This window comes from Callospermophilus lateralis, chromosome 1, assembly GCF_048772815.1.
Source record: "Callospermophilus lateralis isolate mCalLat2 chromosome 1, mCalLat2.hap1, whole genome shotgun sequence".
In the NCBI taxonomy this organism is placed as follows: Eukaryota; Metazoa; Chordata; class Mammalia; order Rodentia; family Sciuridae; genus Callospermophilus; species Callospermophilus lateralis.
This window is the reverse complement of record NC_135305.1, coordinates 128816333-128831418: the sequence shown is the minus strand read 5'-3', so window position 1 is coordinate 128831418 and position 15086 is coordinate 128816333. Positions and strand designations below refer to the sequence as shown.

At 54.2% G+C, this 15086-nt stretch overlaps 1 protein-coding gene across 1 annotated transcript in view; it reads left to right on the top strand.

Moving 5' to 3' along the window:
* Positions 1 to 15086, top strand: part of Tmem132c (transmembrane protein 132C) — a 180584-nt gene that overhangs the window by 149323 nt on the left and 16175 nt on the right. The gene's annotated exons all lie outside the window — the stretch shown is intronic.

Here is a 15086-nt window from a genome sequence, read left to right as displayed (position 1 = left end):
AGCTCATCCCGGACAGGGAGGTCGCCTCGGGGGCTAGTGTCTCGGAGGCCCCTTTGGTGTGGGGGCTCCATCAGACTCCCAGGAGGCAATGCTCCGGAACAGACAGGCCAGGGATCAGAAGTCCTGGCCAAGGAAAGCGCTCAGAGAGGACAGAGAAAGCCCCGGAGAAGAGCACCAACTCGGGGTCCCGTTGTCAGCACCACCTCACAATCCAGACTCCGCCTGGGCTGGTAGAAGCCATGGACGAAAGTTATTTTAAAAACTAGGGAAAGGGCTGGGGATGCGGCTCAAGCGGTAGCGCGCTCGCCGGGCATGCGTGCGGCCCGGGTTCGATCCTCAGCACCACATACAAAGAAAAAAGATCCTAATTTTACAAGGAAAAAATGAGAAGGGTGAAGTGCTAAATGATTCTGGTGATGTGTATTTTGATAACTACTTTAGATCGCAACCCAAAAATGCTATTGCTGTTGGCTACAGCAAACTCTCCCTGGTTCGCTTCTTTTTTCCTCCTTCTTTTTTTTCAAGTTGGAGGTGAGCCAACATACCTCCTCGTCATTCTATCATCTGGTTCTTCTCAACTTCTCTTACCATATAGATTAAATTTGGTGTTAGAGTTATGGTTTGAGGAAATCCGAGCCTCAACATAAACATACAGATAGAATATCAAAACATGAATTTGCACCAGGACTTACAACGGTAATTAATTTTAACCCAAATGTTAGGAGAATGGAAATGCTTAGCATCATTAGTGACTGGGAAATGCACAGAAAGCCACAGGGAAAAGCCGCCTTCCCCCAGCCCCCGCGGGATTGCCCCAAAGTGAAGAGACAGACTGCAGAGTGCTGGCCAGGTGTGGAGGGAAGCCCTGCTCTGTGTTGGGGAGGAGGAGATGAATAGATGTTAGAAACGGCGGTTTCTCCGTGTGTTACCTGGGCACGCTATATGCCCTGGGATCTGCAGGTTTACAGAACAAGAACACCCAGCACGGGATGCCCATGGGCGGGCACTGCTACCCGACCGTCAACCCGGGTGCCCACAGTGGGTGATAAAGAAGAAACAAACCATGGGACCGGCAGACGGTAGGACAGTCCTGACAATAAGCAGGAAGACCACGGCTGTGCCAAGCAAGGGTGACAGGGTAGGCTTCTCTTCACGTGAACTTTCTAGAAACAGCGAGACTTCAGAGTCAGAAAGCAGATCAAGGACAGCTTGGGGTTGGCTGTCAGAGCAGAGATGAACTGCAGGGGGCCCAGGGAGCATTCTGAGCAAGGGGACATTCCAAGCTGCTCTGTGGCAGAGTTGCTGGCCGTGCTGAGCAGGACTGAGCTTCACGGCAAGCACATCTCACCTCAGCAGGACCTGGAGCAGCCTGCCAAGGTCAACCCCCTTCTGCTCTGATCCAGTGTGTTGGGACAAGTGCTGTGTTTCCCGTCTCTGCCACAAGGGGGTAGTGTCACCCATTGTCATGCGGCAGCTGCTGGTCTTCCAGGCTCTGGGAATGGTCCAGTGGGATTCCTGGGGTTGGGATGGATGGGGGCCAGCAGAGTTGAAAGGGAAAATGAGTCCTCTATGTTTCCCACCCAGTGGGTTTCACTGGGCACCGAGACCTGTGGACTTTCTTTACACCTGAGCTGCTCAGGGAGTCTGAGGGCTTGCTGGGAGGACAGTGCCTCCAGCCACACCAAATCAAGCTTGGGACCCAGGTGAGGTTGTCTCCAAGCCACAACCCACAGAGAGCAGAGATCCACAGAGCTGTGGATCCCCAAACCCAGTGCAGGCTGCTCCTCCCAGTCCCTGGCACTGACTGGCTCCCATTAGTGCTGGTTACCAACTCAGCGGGGCCAACTGCATGCTTGAGAGTCTGGGCCAGTGTGATGCGAGAACACTAAACAACTCCCGAGGTGCCCTGGCTATCCTTTCCCTGACCAAATGAAGACCCTGCACCCAATCTCCACCTCCCATCCTGCAGGACACCTACATCCCTTCCAGCAGATTTCCTTTTGCTCATTTCTGTGCTTATGACCCAAAGTCCTCATTGGATGAAAGTGGATAATAGGATTCTAAGGGCACCAAGAAGGCGCACCTCAAAATTCCCTCACCGGTAGCTCCAGGGGTTGACTTGGAGCCCATCGCTGCCCATCCATCCCATTGGCAAACATCTCCAGCCCACTGGGGTTCTCTTAGAAATGCCAGTGCCCCTGGCAGGGTCACCCTTTCACTCGAGTGTGCCTGTGGAGAGCTGGCCTGTGTCCAAGCAGATGCTGGCCTGGCTTCCCTGGGTATTCTGCTGGCATGTGTCCGGAAGGCTCCAAGGCAGACACTCCAGAATGTCAGACTTAACTCAGCCAGGTCCTCACGGCCCTCAGCAAAGCATGGTACCAGCCATTCTGGGCTCCCCAGATGATGGAGGGGACTCAGCAAATCCTCTGACACTGCACTGAGACACTGGGCCCTGATTGTCACACCAGAAGAGAGCAGAGGGCTGGCACTCTGGCGTTTCCCTGCCTCAGCCTAGAAGGGACCACACCGTTTGCCCTCTCGTGTCAATGGCTGCAGGCATCTGGGACATGGCCTCTTCCCTTGGCTCAGGAACAAGAAGAGGACCAGTTAGGCATGGGCAGCAGGAATGTCTCTCCCACTCAGCGCCTTTGGCAAGACAGAGGGTTACAAGGAGCAGAGAGAGCACATATACCAATGGCCCCTTTTCTTCCTCCATGGCAGTCAGAGCAGCCCTCCCTTGGGGCTGCCTTGGGCACCTTGATGAGTGGCAATCACGTGTGCAAACTTAAAAGTGATACAACCTTGGAGAAATAAAGTACAAATTTCCCAACAACAGCCTCCTTCTTGGCTAAGTTGCAAACAACGTCATTTCTCAGGGACATTGGTGCCACTTATTCCACACGTTGCCCCAGAGGATGATCCATCTAACAAGCCAGTTATAGCACTGGACCTTCTGAAAACGGTGCTTGCTGAAATTGAATTGCTTTCTTGTTTTAAATGCATGTTTGGGGATAGAGACTCCATCTTGTATTAGAAGCAAATTGACAGATAAGTAAAGTTTGTCTCCTGCACCCCTGCTTTGGGCCGTGAATGAATTGCAAGTAAATGAGGTGGGCGTTGGGTTTCCCCGCGGTGACAGGACCCAGAATGATTGCTTTGTTAGCGCGAGCCCACAGAGCTGTTAGCACGCGTCCTGGGGGAGGGAGGCAGATTTGCTCAGCCACCTTTCCAGAGCTGCAGCTCCCCAGGATGGATCGGTTAAGTGATTTGCTATGGAGCTTCTGCGTTCCTCCCGTGGTAACTGCTGGCAGAAACGCCGAGATTCAGGAGGGCAGAGGGCTGAGACTTGCTTTTAACTCCGTGTGACTAATGCAGTCAGCACAGTACTCGCAGCGGAGACGCTGCAGGCAGAGACCCTTGTAGGTCGTTCAAAACGGACGACTGTCTTTTGTATTCTGACCTTCCAGATGCCAAAGGAGACCCAGGAAGACCCTTCAAGAGACTCATTAAAAGATCGTGACTGGACCGCTTCCCACCGATTAGGGGGTTATGGTGGTCACTCAGCACGCAGGAGAAATTGCAGAGAGAATCTCACTTGTTACCTGAAATCTCCATTAAAATGGTTCCAAATGGCGAATAATCAAACTCCGCCAGCTAAAGTGGCGCAGGCTCCAACCAATCAGAGCAAACCAGAAGGTAACATTGGCCAATCAAAAAGGAGCTGGCAGGAGGGTGTGGACGACGTGGCCTGGCGCTGGGTGTGTTCTCACGTGTCCGCCAGTATTGGAGCAGGTGCGCAGAAGCAAGCTATCCCTCGTAGTCCTGCACTTCGCTCTGACTTCTGCCTCCACCTAGGGTTCCATCCCGGCTCCTGGATCTCCTACTGCCCAAACGAGGCCGAAGCTAGCTCTAGGGCACCTTGTTTCCTGGTCCTGGCACCATCACGGGCCCTGAGCCCACTATGGTTCCTGGGCCCCCACCTCCTTCCCAGGGCTGGCGCTTTCGGACCCCTCTGCCCAGTGTCTTGGTTGTGGGGAACAGGCCAGGGTCCCTTTTCCTAATTCGAGGCCCTTTTCTAAATGCACTGTGCCCCAATACCCTTCTCCTAAATACTTCCAGAATCTAAAATGATCTGCAGACCATTTCTCCTTTGTGTCCATTGCCCTTGTTCCTGATGCTGGAGGTGGAACTGTCAACAAGAGACACACAAGACCTCTCTGTGCTGCCTCCAGCCAGAAGGGAGGCTGGCCCAGCCCCAAAGCTGAAAGGAAATCCTGAGGCATATGCAGTGGGAGCTGTGGAGGAAGTAGCAGGGGAGAGCTGGGGTGGGAGGTGAGGGTGGAGCCCTGTGGCATCTGGGAAGGGCTGTCCAGGCAGGAGGAGCAGGATTTGCAGAACAGTGAGTGCACAGTGGCTGGAAAGTACAGTGTAAGGGGCAGAAGTAGGAGCCAGAGGCCCAGGGTCCAAATCCTGTAGGACTTTGGCTTCCCAGGGAGCAGAGCAGAGCCTTGTCCCTTGCTCAGGTCTAAAGGGCTGGCCCTGTCTGCTGTGTGGAAGGTAAACTCAAAATATGATCCACATACATGGGCTAGACAGTGGGAGGACCCGGGCGCCACCCAGTACTACATGTCGAAGGAGTTCCTTGTTGGCCGAGGTGGGGCCAGTGCCAGGATCAGAGCTGCCCAGATCATGCCCAAGGACAATTTCTGCACCCCCAGAGGGGAAATGAGCAGAGCAGCCTCATGGCATCCCTTGGACCCCTGCTTGAAACTCCAAAGAGACACAGGATCCAACAAAGAGCTCCTGTGCCCTTAGAGGGTCACCTAAGAGGGTCACTCACTGAGAAGCAGCTCAGAAGGGGTCAAGATTCCTGCAGATGAGGTGCCATCTGGGAACACTCACAGGCAGAGCACAGAGTCCTCAGTCACAAGGAGCTGCATTCAGCAAGACAGAGGGAGGTGGCTCCCACATGCCTGTGAACAGAGTGCCCCCTGGCCTGGGACAGGACACCAGGCTGTGGTCAGCATCAGCTTCTCACCTCTGCCCTGAGCATGGGACCTCCATGTCTTCATGAAATGATCCCCCAAAAGAAGGCAGAGGAGCGCATTGCCTAGTATTAAGAAAAGTGCACGGGCCACCCTGGAGAGGGGCAGTCATAACGCCACAGGACGGTCCTAACTTTGCCAGTAGAGAGAAGCTGAGGAAAAATAATTTGCTTCAAAGAAGTCTGTGTCCTTAGCTAGTTTTTAAAAGGACCTTCTTCAGCCCCATCCCACACCCAGGAGAAACCAAAGCCTCCAGCCACAGAAACAGTGGCCCTTTACTGTCACCAGCAGCGTTATGCAGAATAGCCCAAAGCAGAACAAGCCACCAGCAAATGGGTGCACAGAATCAGGTCTCTTCCTATAATAGAATGTCATCAGGCAATACAAAGGGACGGAGCACTGCTTCCTGTCACTGCAGGGATGCGCTGTGACAACGTGACTGAAAGAAGCCAGACACAGAGGCCACGTGTGACATGACTCCATTTACAAGAATTGTCCATAATAGGGGAGGCCCTGGAAACAGAGCAGGCCAGTGGCCAGGACCTGGGCAGGGGGGATGGAGAACATGGCTGTTCCCTCTGGAGGATGAGACTGTTTTGAAGCTGGATAAAGTGACCTTGGGCCTGGCGAGTAGCACCCTTTAAATGGTGCATCCTATGGTGGTATCTCAATGAAGCTGGGTTTTTTTTTTGTTTTGTTTTGTTTTTTAAGCTTTCCTGAGATATTTAATGTACTCATCTGCTTTTTCAAGGCCAAGATGCACTATTTTAAAGGTATTTATGCCACATACGGCTGTGGCTCAGAGATGGGCTTTAGGGTCAGACAGACCAGTGCCTCTGTCCACCCCGCACTGCCCAGGGGTGGTTCCTGCTGTGAGTGTGGCCACTTCCTGCAGTTTGGTTTCTGGACCTGTGAGGTGGGGAGAATCACGTCACCTGCCCATCAGGAGGAGATGCTCTTGGGAGATGCAGGGGCACCGGAGAGGGTAGTTTTCCCAAGCCTGGCATTGCCCCGTGGGCATCTTCCCAAGCACTTTTAAAATCAATTCTACCAAAAAGAAAAAAAAGAAAAAAACGCAGAACTGTGGGGGCCTTTTCATCAGGAAAAGGGAGCAGAGAGGCTGTTGGCCAGCTGACGGGGCCATCCAGACTGTTCTATGGGCCTGCCATTCAAGCCAGCCAGTAAAAAGTTCCCCTGCCCTGGAGAGGGAACTGTCACATTGCGCCACCCAGCAGAGGGAAGGCTGTCCTGGGGCGGCTATGAGACCCCTGCGATGCCTGAGTGAGCACCGAATGTGCTCCAAATCCCTGGGTTATGTAGAGGGTGGGCTGTGCATGACCACGTCCACTCGGTGGTGATCAGATGGCACTTCTCTGGCTCCCAGCCCTGGATCCGGAACCACGGTCCCTGCCACCTCACTAATCAGCTGGCAGGCAGCTGCCAGGAACCATGCATCATCTTAACCAGGAAGCCGTGAGCTGGGAAAACGAGGAGCTCTAGGAGTAATTTGTCTGTGGTAAATTAGGCTGAGCTGTCAATCTCCGCTCCCTCTCTCCTCCCACACCAGCCAGCAGCATAGGACGGCAGGGCCACCGCCCCACCTGCTCGGTCCCCCAGGGGACGGCAGAGCCACCACCCCACCTGCTCGCTTCCCCAGGGGACGGCAGGGCCACCACCCCACCTGCTCACTTCCCCAGGGGACAGCAGGGCCACCACCCCACCTGCCCGCTTCCCCAGGGGACGGCAGGGCCACCACCCCACCTGCTCGCTTCCCCAGGGGACGGCAGGGCCACCACCCCACCTGCTCGCTTCCCCAGGGGACGGCAGGGCCACCACCCCACCTGCTCGCTTCCCCAGGGGACGGCAGGGCCACCACCCCACCTGCCCGCTTCCCCAGGGGACGGCAGGGCCACCACCCCACCTGCCCGCTCCTGCAGGCATGCTGCCCCCAGCGTCCTCACCCTCGGTCGCCTTTTCAGGGTTCCATGACCAGAGAGGTGTTGTCACACAGTGTAGTGTGGCGGTCTTCATCCTCCACTCCCTCAAGTGTAGGAAGAAACACCGAATGGGTTAGCCTCCGATTCACCTGAGAATGTCAGAACCTCTAAGCCGACAGCTGAACATAAAGGAAGTTGGTTTCACACTCACAGACAAGGCTGTGGCCACTCTTTAGTCCTCAGGGATTCCGGTTTCCCACATCTCTGTATTCCACTGTTCGTAGTGAATGACTTTCATTTCCCAAGGGGCCTCATGGTCCGAGATGGATGGTGTTGGTCCAGTCATTGTAGCTGGTATTCCAGGTATCAGGAAGGGAAAGGGGACAACAGGAGTGTCTGCACTTCCTGAGTCCAGCTGCACCAGCAGATTAACTGAAGTGATGCTCACTGTCTCTGTTTCCATTCGCACTGCAACACTAGTCCTCAAACTTTGGGCAGTATCAGAATCAGCCATTCGGAAGGTCTGGGATAGCAAGCCACCGTCTGCTTTCCCAAGAGGTTCCCAGACATCACACTCTGAGAACACTGTGCTGGACGCCAGGCACAGGCCACACTGTGGCCAGAGGGAGGCTGGGGAGTGACTCCTCTGGTGGGGCACTCCACCACACCCGAGCCCCTAGATCATGGCTCACTTACAGGACAAGAGAGTGATAGTGAGTGGCAAAAGCCTCTTCTGACTCCATGTCTTGGCTCTCTCTCCTCCAAATCCAGTTGGCTTTCTTTCCTAGCCCCTGCCATGTTAGTGGCCCCACTAGGTCTCTGGGTCTCTGAGTGGCTGCAGATGCACCAGGCAGCACCTCCTCTTGCCTTTTCACAGCACACCTTCCACCCAGAGGCCCCTCCTCCCCTTGCTCATTTTCTTCTAAAAGAGATCTTTTCCTTTTGCTCAGGAGGCAGGTGGGGGGCCTTCACCTTTCACTCCAATATTTTTTGGGGGATACCAGGGATTGAACTCAAGGGCACTCGACCACTGAGCCACATCCCCAGCCCTATTTTGTATTTTCTGTCAATACAACATCTCACTGAGTTGCTTAGTGCCTCACTTTTGCAGAGGCTGGCTCTGAACTCATGGTCCTCCTGTCTCAGCCTCCCAAGCCACTGGGATTACAGGTGTGCACCACCGCACCCGTCTCCACTCCAATTGTGACTAAGATGTTGTCCGTGTCTGTGAGCCTTTACCCCATGAGCATTGCTGGCCTATTCTCCCTCCTCCACAGACCTGAAGAGAACTGGTTTTCCTGTTGAATGGGAGGGAAGGAGGGATCACAGAAGGGGAAATGAAACCTAGGTTAATATTTCAAAATATCCCCACAGACAGACAGCGGGTAGTTGCCTCTGGGGAGAGAAATTGAGGGCGAAGATTGGAAAATGCAACATCAGCTGTTGTGGCCTGGATGGGAGGCGTCCACCAAAGCTCCTGTGCTGATGCAAGATGCTCAGAGGGGAAGTGATTGGATGGCGAGACCATCACCTGACCAGTCCATCCTGGTTGGAGTGGACTGACTGGATGGTAACTGTGCAGGTGGGGTGAGGCCGGAGGAGGTGGGTCACCAGCAGCATGTCCTGGAAAGGGGCAGTTTCCCCGTGGACCCCTCTGTCCATCCCTCTCTGCTTATGGTCACCACGAGGTGGACATCTCTGCTCTGCACACCCTTCAGGCGTGGTGTTCTGCCTCACCTAGGGCCCGAGCAGCGCAGGAGGCCTACCATGGACTGAAACCTCTGGACCATGAGACAAACAATCTGTCCCTCCTCTCACTTGCTCTTGTCCAGTATTTTGGTGACTAACTGAGACGTTGGTGTGGAGAGGTGAGGCTGTGCTGTGACTAAACTGACCATGTGATTCCGAAGCCTTTGGAGCAGTTTGTGGGAGGCATCTGGAGAAGTTTGGAGAGGCAGGACAGAGAAGGCATAGCAGGCTGTGGGTGGAGCTGAACAGGCATCTCTAGTGGGAGCTCAGAAGTCCGACAGCTGAAAGCAATGTGGTCTGTACTGCGAGGCTTCAAGGGGAAATGAAGACCTACTAGGAGTGGTGCCACAGCCCATTTGCATTATGTCCTGGCAAACAACTTGTGTGTCTTATGCCCGTGTCCTGAGGCTTTGCATGAGGCTGAATTTAAAGGTGATGGACTAATTAACCTGGTGGTGGAAATTCAAAGGCAGCACAGTATTTAGGAGGTGGCGTGGATCCTGATGGCAGGTTTGCTGTGAGGGTTGGGAGCGGACAGCAGAGATGAAGGATTTATAAAATGTTCAGTTTGGCCAGAAAAGTGTCTGTAAAACTAGGGCCAAGGAAGTCATGATTGTTAAAGGTACTACAGCCACTAACGAGATACTGAGTACTCTGCACAAAGACACTCTGGAAAGACGGCTTAAGGGCTTCTCAGGGCTGGGCAAGACCAGACCCATTGCAGGCTCAAAGATATGCAAGAAAAAAAATCCTTTGAGAAAAGAGGAAGGGGCCACCCAGTTTGCACAGGGGGCCTAAGATGGCATTTGAACAGCCAAGCCACGGAGGCCCTCAGAGGCTGCTACAGTCAGGATTCCAGGAACCCCAGGTACTGCACAAGTGGGTGGCACACCTTGGCATCATCCATGTGGTGCTGGCTCTGCAGGAATACAGGAGGCCGAGGCTAAGGGGTCATGGAGGTTTCCATGAGGCTTCCATGAGATTTCAGAGGGAGGCCAGGGAGGGAGGGCTAATTGTGGTTGGTTCAGAATCCCTGAGAGGGCTGTGGGTGAAGCTGGGGAGGTAAAGCTAATGCTGGAATGGAGACCTCGGGGATGAAGAGGTGCCAGTGCCGAGGACTGTCTGCTGAGGAAACCTGCTGGCTACAGAGAAAGGCAGGTTAGAAAGGAGGCCAAGCAGGCTGTAGGACGGTGGGACTCCCCAACTCTTTGGTGAGCCCGTCTCACCACCATGTGTCCCATATGCCAGGGGAGGAGCGACAGGATATGTTTGTCCAGCTAGATTAGGTCTTGCTTTCTACTCCCCTTTCCCTGCTTTACGGAATGGGGGTTCACGCTGTGCCACTCCACATGGGTGTATGTAACTCGCTGTCACTCACGGCCAAGAGTCTGCCTCGAGTCTCCGGGAGGACTTGGACTTTGGGGCACTGTGGGAACTGTCAAGACCGTGGGACTCTTGGAGATGAGCTAAATGCATTTTGCATTATGAGGTGGACATGAATTTTGGGAGGCCAGGGATGGAATGTTATCGTTTGGATGAGGTGTCCCCCAAAAGCTCTTGTGTTGATACAGGAATGTTCAGCGGGAAGTGATAGGATTTGAGAGCTGTGACCTAAGTAGCCCATCCTCATTTGAGCAGACTAACTGGGGGTGACTGTAGGCAGATGGGGTGTGGCAGGAGTAGGTGGGTCACTGGGGGCCTGGGAACCTGCCCGATGACCCCTCTCCTCCCTCCCTCTCTCTGCTTCCTGACCACAACGTCCTGAGCAACTTTCTTCCACCACGACCTCTGGCCATGAGGTTCTGCCTCACCTTGGGCCCAGAGGAAGGGATGCAGCCAACCATGGACTGAAACCTCTGGATCCATGAGCCAATAGAACTTTCCCTCTGCTAACTTGCTCTTGTTGGGTATTTTGGTCACAGAGACGAAAAGCTAACACATTGCCACATTTTCTCTTTAACAAAAATTTTGAAACAAACATCTCAACATCTGTGTGTTGCACATCACACAAACGACGGATTGGCCTTTATTTTATTTTCTGTCCTTTCCACGACACAGCCCCAATGTTGGATATGAGGTGTCCCCCAAAAGCTCCAAAGAGCAAAGAGCTTCCTGTGGGAAGCCTGGTCCCTCCCCACCCACACCTCGCACCAGACACAGAGCACTCAGGCTCACCAGCTGCCCTGAGGCCACCGGGACTTGTCCCACACCCCAGTGAGTGACCCCAAACCTCACCAGATCTAACTCCCCAACCACCCAGTTATTCCCCTGGTTCAGTCGAGGAAGCCGATGCTTGGAGAACTAAGCGCAGCTAGAGAATGGCAGAGCCAGGACTCAGGGTGAACCTCTGTCCTCGCTCTTAACCTGCTAGTCAGCCAGAAATATGGTCAAGCCATGTGTGCCGTCCTGGGTGGATGCTCCAGGCCTGCTGGACCATGGCTGCTCACCCAGCCCTGGGCCTGGGTTTCCCCATCTGTAGGCTGTGGACCACACGGCCACCGGCTTCATGGACCCTAGGCCAGTGTCTCACCCCTGTGCGTGAGCTACCTTCTCTTAGTCCTTTTTCCAAGGGGAACAGCTGGTTGGCTCAGCCAAGGCCTCCTTGCAAGCCCAGAGTCAGCAGGTCCAGCCTGGCCCAGGCCTCTTGGTGGGTCCACCTCCTGCCCACCCTCAAGTCTTCCCTCCTGTCCTCCCTCTCACCCACTCCTTCCCTCCTTCCCTCCCTCATCCCTTTCTTCCTCTTTCTCAGACAGGATCCCTGCACCCTAAGACCTACCTCTTGAAAGCTCACCTCAGGGGCTCCCACCTTTGGTAGGTTTGGTGGCCATCACTCCATCCAGTTCCAAAGTGCTTTCCCGAGCACAGCACTGTCCATGTGCAGTGCCCTCTGCCACCTTCCTGTCCCTGTGGACCAGCTCGCCCTGCATGAGTCCTATGAAGGAGCCACGGAGGACGCCCTTCAGTGTCTGGCCCTCCCACTTCACACATGTCCTGATGCCCCTCCACAGCTGAGTCACCCTTGAGGGTGTCACTCATGTTTATCCTCTGCTCTGCCCCAGGGGTCAAGACCTGGTGACCACAGCTGGCCCCTTCCCAGGCATAATTGGAGGTGGTTCACACCCTGGGTCTCATGCTCCAGAAGCAATTCTATGCTCTTTATTGATTTAAAAATTAAAACAGCTCAAGCAATTAGCATTTATGAGGACGAGTCAACAACAAAGCGTGTTTAATCCAAAGCCTCGGGCTCTTTGCAAATTTGAAATGGCAGTGATTTAAAGTGCCCTGGGCCACTGACTCTCCACAGCAGAGCAGAGCAGCTCTCTGATGCTGGTGGAAGAGACAGAGGGAGAGAGTTTAGGAAGAGGAGAGAGGAATCTTTAATGACACCAATATCTCCCAGGCAATAGTGACTGCTTCAGCACTCTGCGACTGGGTTGATAAGTGTATGCTAAACTCTGCTGGGGCCGACAGGAGTTGTACGACCCCGTGGTCTCAGGCAGAGTTCTGCTTTCTATGAGGATGAGCTCCTCCCGGGCCAGAAGGGGCCGGGGATAGGCAGCCAACAGTATAAGCTTACTTGGGCAGCTGTGAGGGACAGGGCAAAGGGAGGTGAGCAGTCCCTGCACAGGATGGCTTCAGTGAGTTTCAGAAAATAATGCAGCTTTATGCACTTAAATAATGTCCTGGTCAGCAATGAATTGCATCAACTGAAAAGTATTTGGGAGTTCCAACTAGCCGCACAGAACCCTGTGTCTACACCAGTGTGTGTGTGTGTGTCTGTCTGTCTGTCTGTCTCTCTCCCTCCCTCCCTCCCTCCCTCCCTCTTTAACTCCATCTTCACCAGACCCTGAATCTTGATCTTGGTCTTGAGGTCTCCAGAGCTGTGAGGAACAAGCGTGTGTTGTTTGCAACCCTCCCTGTCTGTGGAATTTTGCTGTGATCAAATGGGCTGAGTAAGACAGATGTCTAGATCTGACAGCCAGATACCCAGGAATGACGGAGCCCAAGCCCTCATCTGCAAAAGGAGAAAATGGAGAGAGAGAGAGAGGAGGTGGTCGAGGCCATGCAAGTCTGTGTTTTTTGTCACAGAGAAGAATCCAGATTCCCAACTCCCTGTGCTCACCAGGCAATGAACACTCCCTGCTCAGGAGAGTGACTCCCTGGCCAGGGGACCTCCCTACAGGCTACTGACCTGCCTTGGAGGCATTTCCTTCTGTCCCCTGTTCTTTCCATGGCTGTTAACGCCCTGAAATTCATGTGGTCAGGAAGGCTGAGGTCCAGCCCTCCCAGCCTCCGTGCAATGCCAGTTTCAGACAGGGATTGTAAAGGTAGGACAGGGTGAGTGTGGACATGTGTGCAAATGAGTGTATGCATGCGGGTGTGAAACCCCGACAGCACTAGGAAACTAATCACAATTAGTCGGCCAGGGAGCCTGCAGCTTTAATGAAGCCATAGCTCTGTGGAGGGAATGTGCAGGTCCGTCTCTGAGCACATTACCTGTAATGACCCTGGAAATGGACTCGAGGGCTCCTGCGATATTCTTAGCATCTGTAAAGCCATTCTGAAAGTAGCCCAGATTACAGCCCCAGCCTCAGGAATCCTGGGCACCAGGGACAGACCTGGCAGAGGGTTATTAACTGCTAGCTCATGAGAAAGGCTGGGCTCCACTCATAACCCAAGCCTCTGCCCACGGTGCTCCTGCTTACTGCAAAAGGTCACCCGTGTCAATTGCTTCCCTGAAGAAAGAACGGAAAAGCTTTCCGCTGGCGTCTCCTGCTTCAAACTGGAGCAGCACTTCTGGAGAGGGACTTCAGGGGAAACTGACCCGAGGGTAAAAGGTCTCAGCAGATGTCCCAAGGCCAAAGGCCCTTTCATACCCTCATTTGGCCATCAAGAAAAGGCTTACAAAAGGAGGTTTCAGGAGACGGTGCCATCTCAGGCACTCAAATAGCATGCTAGACACATCACCGTCTGCGAGCAGCCTGCACCCTACAGACACAAAAAGGTGTTTCTCCACTGCTTTGCAAGTCGCAATGCCTGCAGGAGGAGGTAGACTGAGAATTTCGAATGACGTCAACATGAACAGAATCAGCCAAGCCCCCCTGGCTGTGTCGGAGGGGGCTCCCCAGGGCAGCAGAGGAAGAGGGTCTGGTTTGCTGAAAAGTTTTCACTGAACAAGGAAACCCCTGCTCTGGAGATGGAGACAGGAGAATCACAAGTTCAAGGACAGCCTGGGCAAGTTAGTGAGACACTGACGTTGAAACAAAAAAACATAAATAAAAAGGGCAAGGGGTGTAGCTCAGAGGTAGAGCGCCCCTGGTGTCAATTCCCGGTACTGCCCCAAATAAAACCAAGTGTTTAACTGGGTGGGAGGGTGGCAGCTGCGGTCCCAGCTACCCAGGAGGCTGAAGCAGGGTTGCTGGAGCCCAGGAGTTCAGGGCCAGCCTGGACAACAGAACTAGACCCCCTCAAGCAAAAATCAACAAACAAACAAGACATGAAGCCCAGTTCTGGGGCCACTGCTACAGTGCCACCAGCCCAGGCTCCGGGGCCAACTCGGTGGCCCCGCGGGGGAATTCACCACTCTCTCTTTCTGGTAACATGAGTCTGATTTTTTTCGCTCCCCCCCCCTTTTCCTGTGGAAATCTGTCTGGTAGTCTTGTTGGTGAACATGCCGGGTCCTCCTCTGGGTGAGGGGTCGGCCCTGAGCCCAGCAGGGCCAGCCAGAGACACCCTCCCAGAACGAGCCTCAGGCGGGGCCATGCACAGGTGGGTGGATGAAGGCGTCCTGGCCATCTCGCTGGAATGACTGCCTGGGGGTGACCTGATCCCACCTGCCACCTGTCCTGTCCTGTGGCTGCACTACTATGAGGAGGTGACGACACATGGGACCTGACAGCTCTAAGGAGTATCTGGGATGAGCCCAGGGGCCAGGTGGAGGTGTGATCAGCGCATGCTCCTGCCCTGCCACCCATCACCCACAGGCCACCCACCTCTAGGCCACAAGCAGGTCCCTGGAACCTCTGTCCTCATACCTGCATCTCATTTCCTTCCCCGGACCTTCGTGCCCCACCCCCCAGGAAGATGTTAGAATTGATCCATGTAGGTCCCCCAGGATGGTGTCCCATCTCAAGATCCTGAGCCTTATCACACCTGCAAAGTCCCTCTTACCAGGTCCAGGCTCTGGAGGTCAGATGGCGGACATCTGCTGCAGGGTGACGAGAGCGCACCAGGCACCCTCCACAGTGTCTGCTGGCCTGAGGTACCCAGGGACACGCCTGTGGCTCAGGACCACAGCCTGGCTGGTGGAGAATCACCACCTGCTCTGCGGCGGAGAGGAAATGAACCAGTGGTC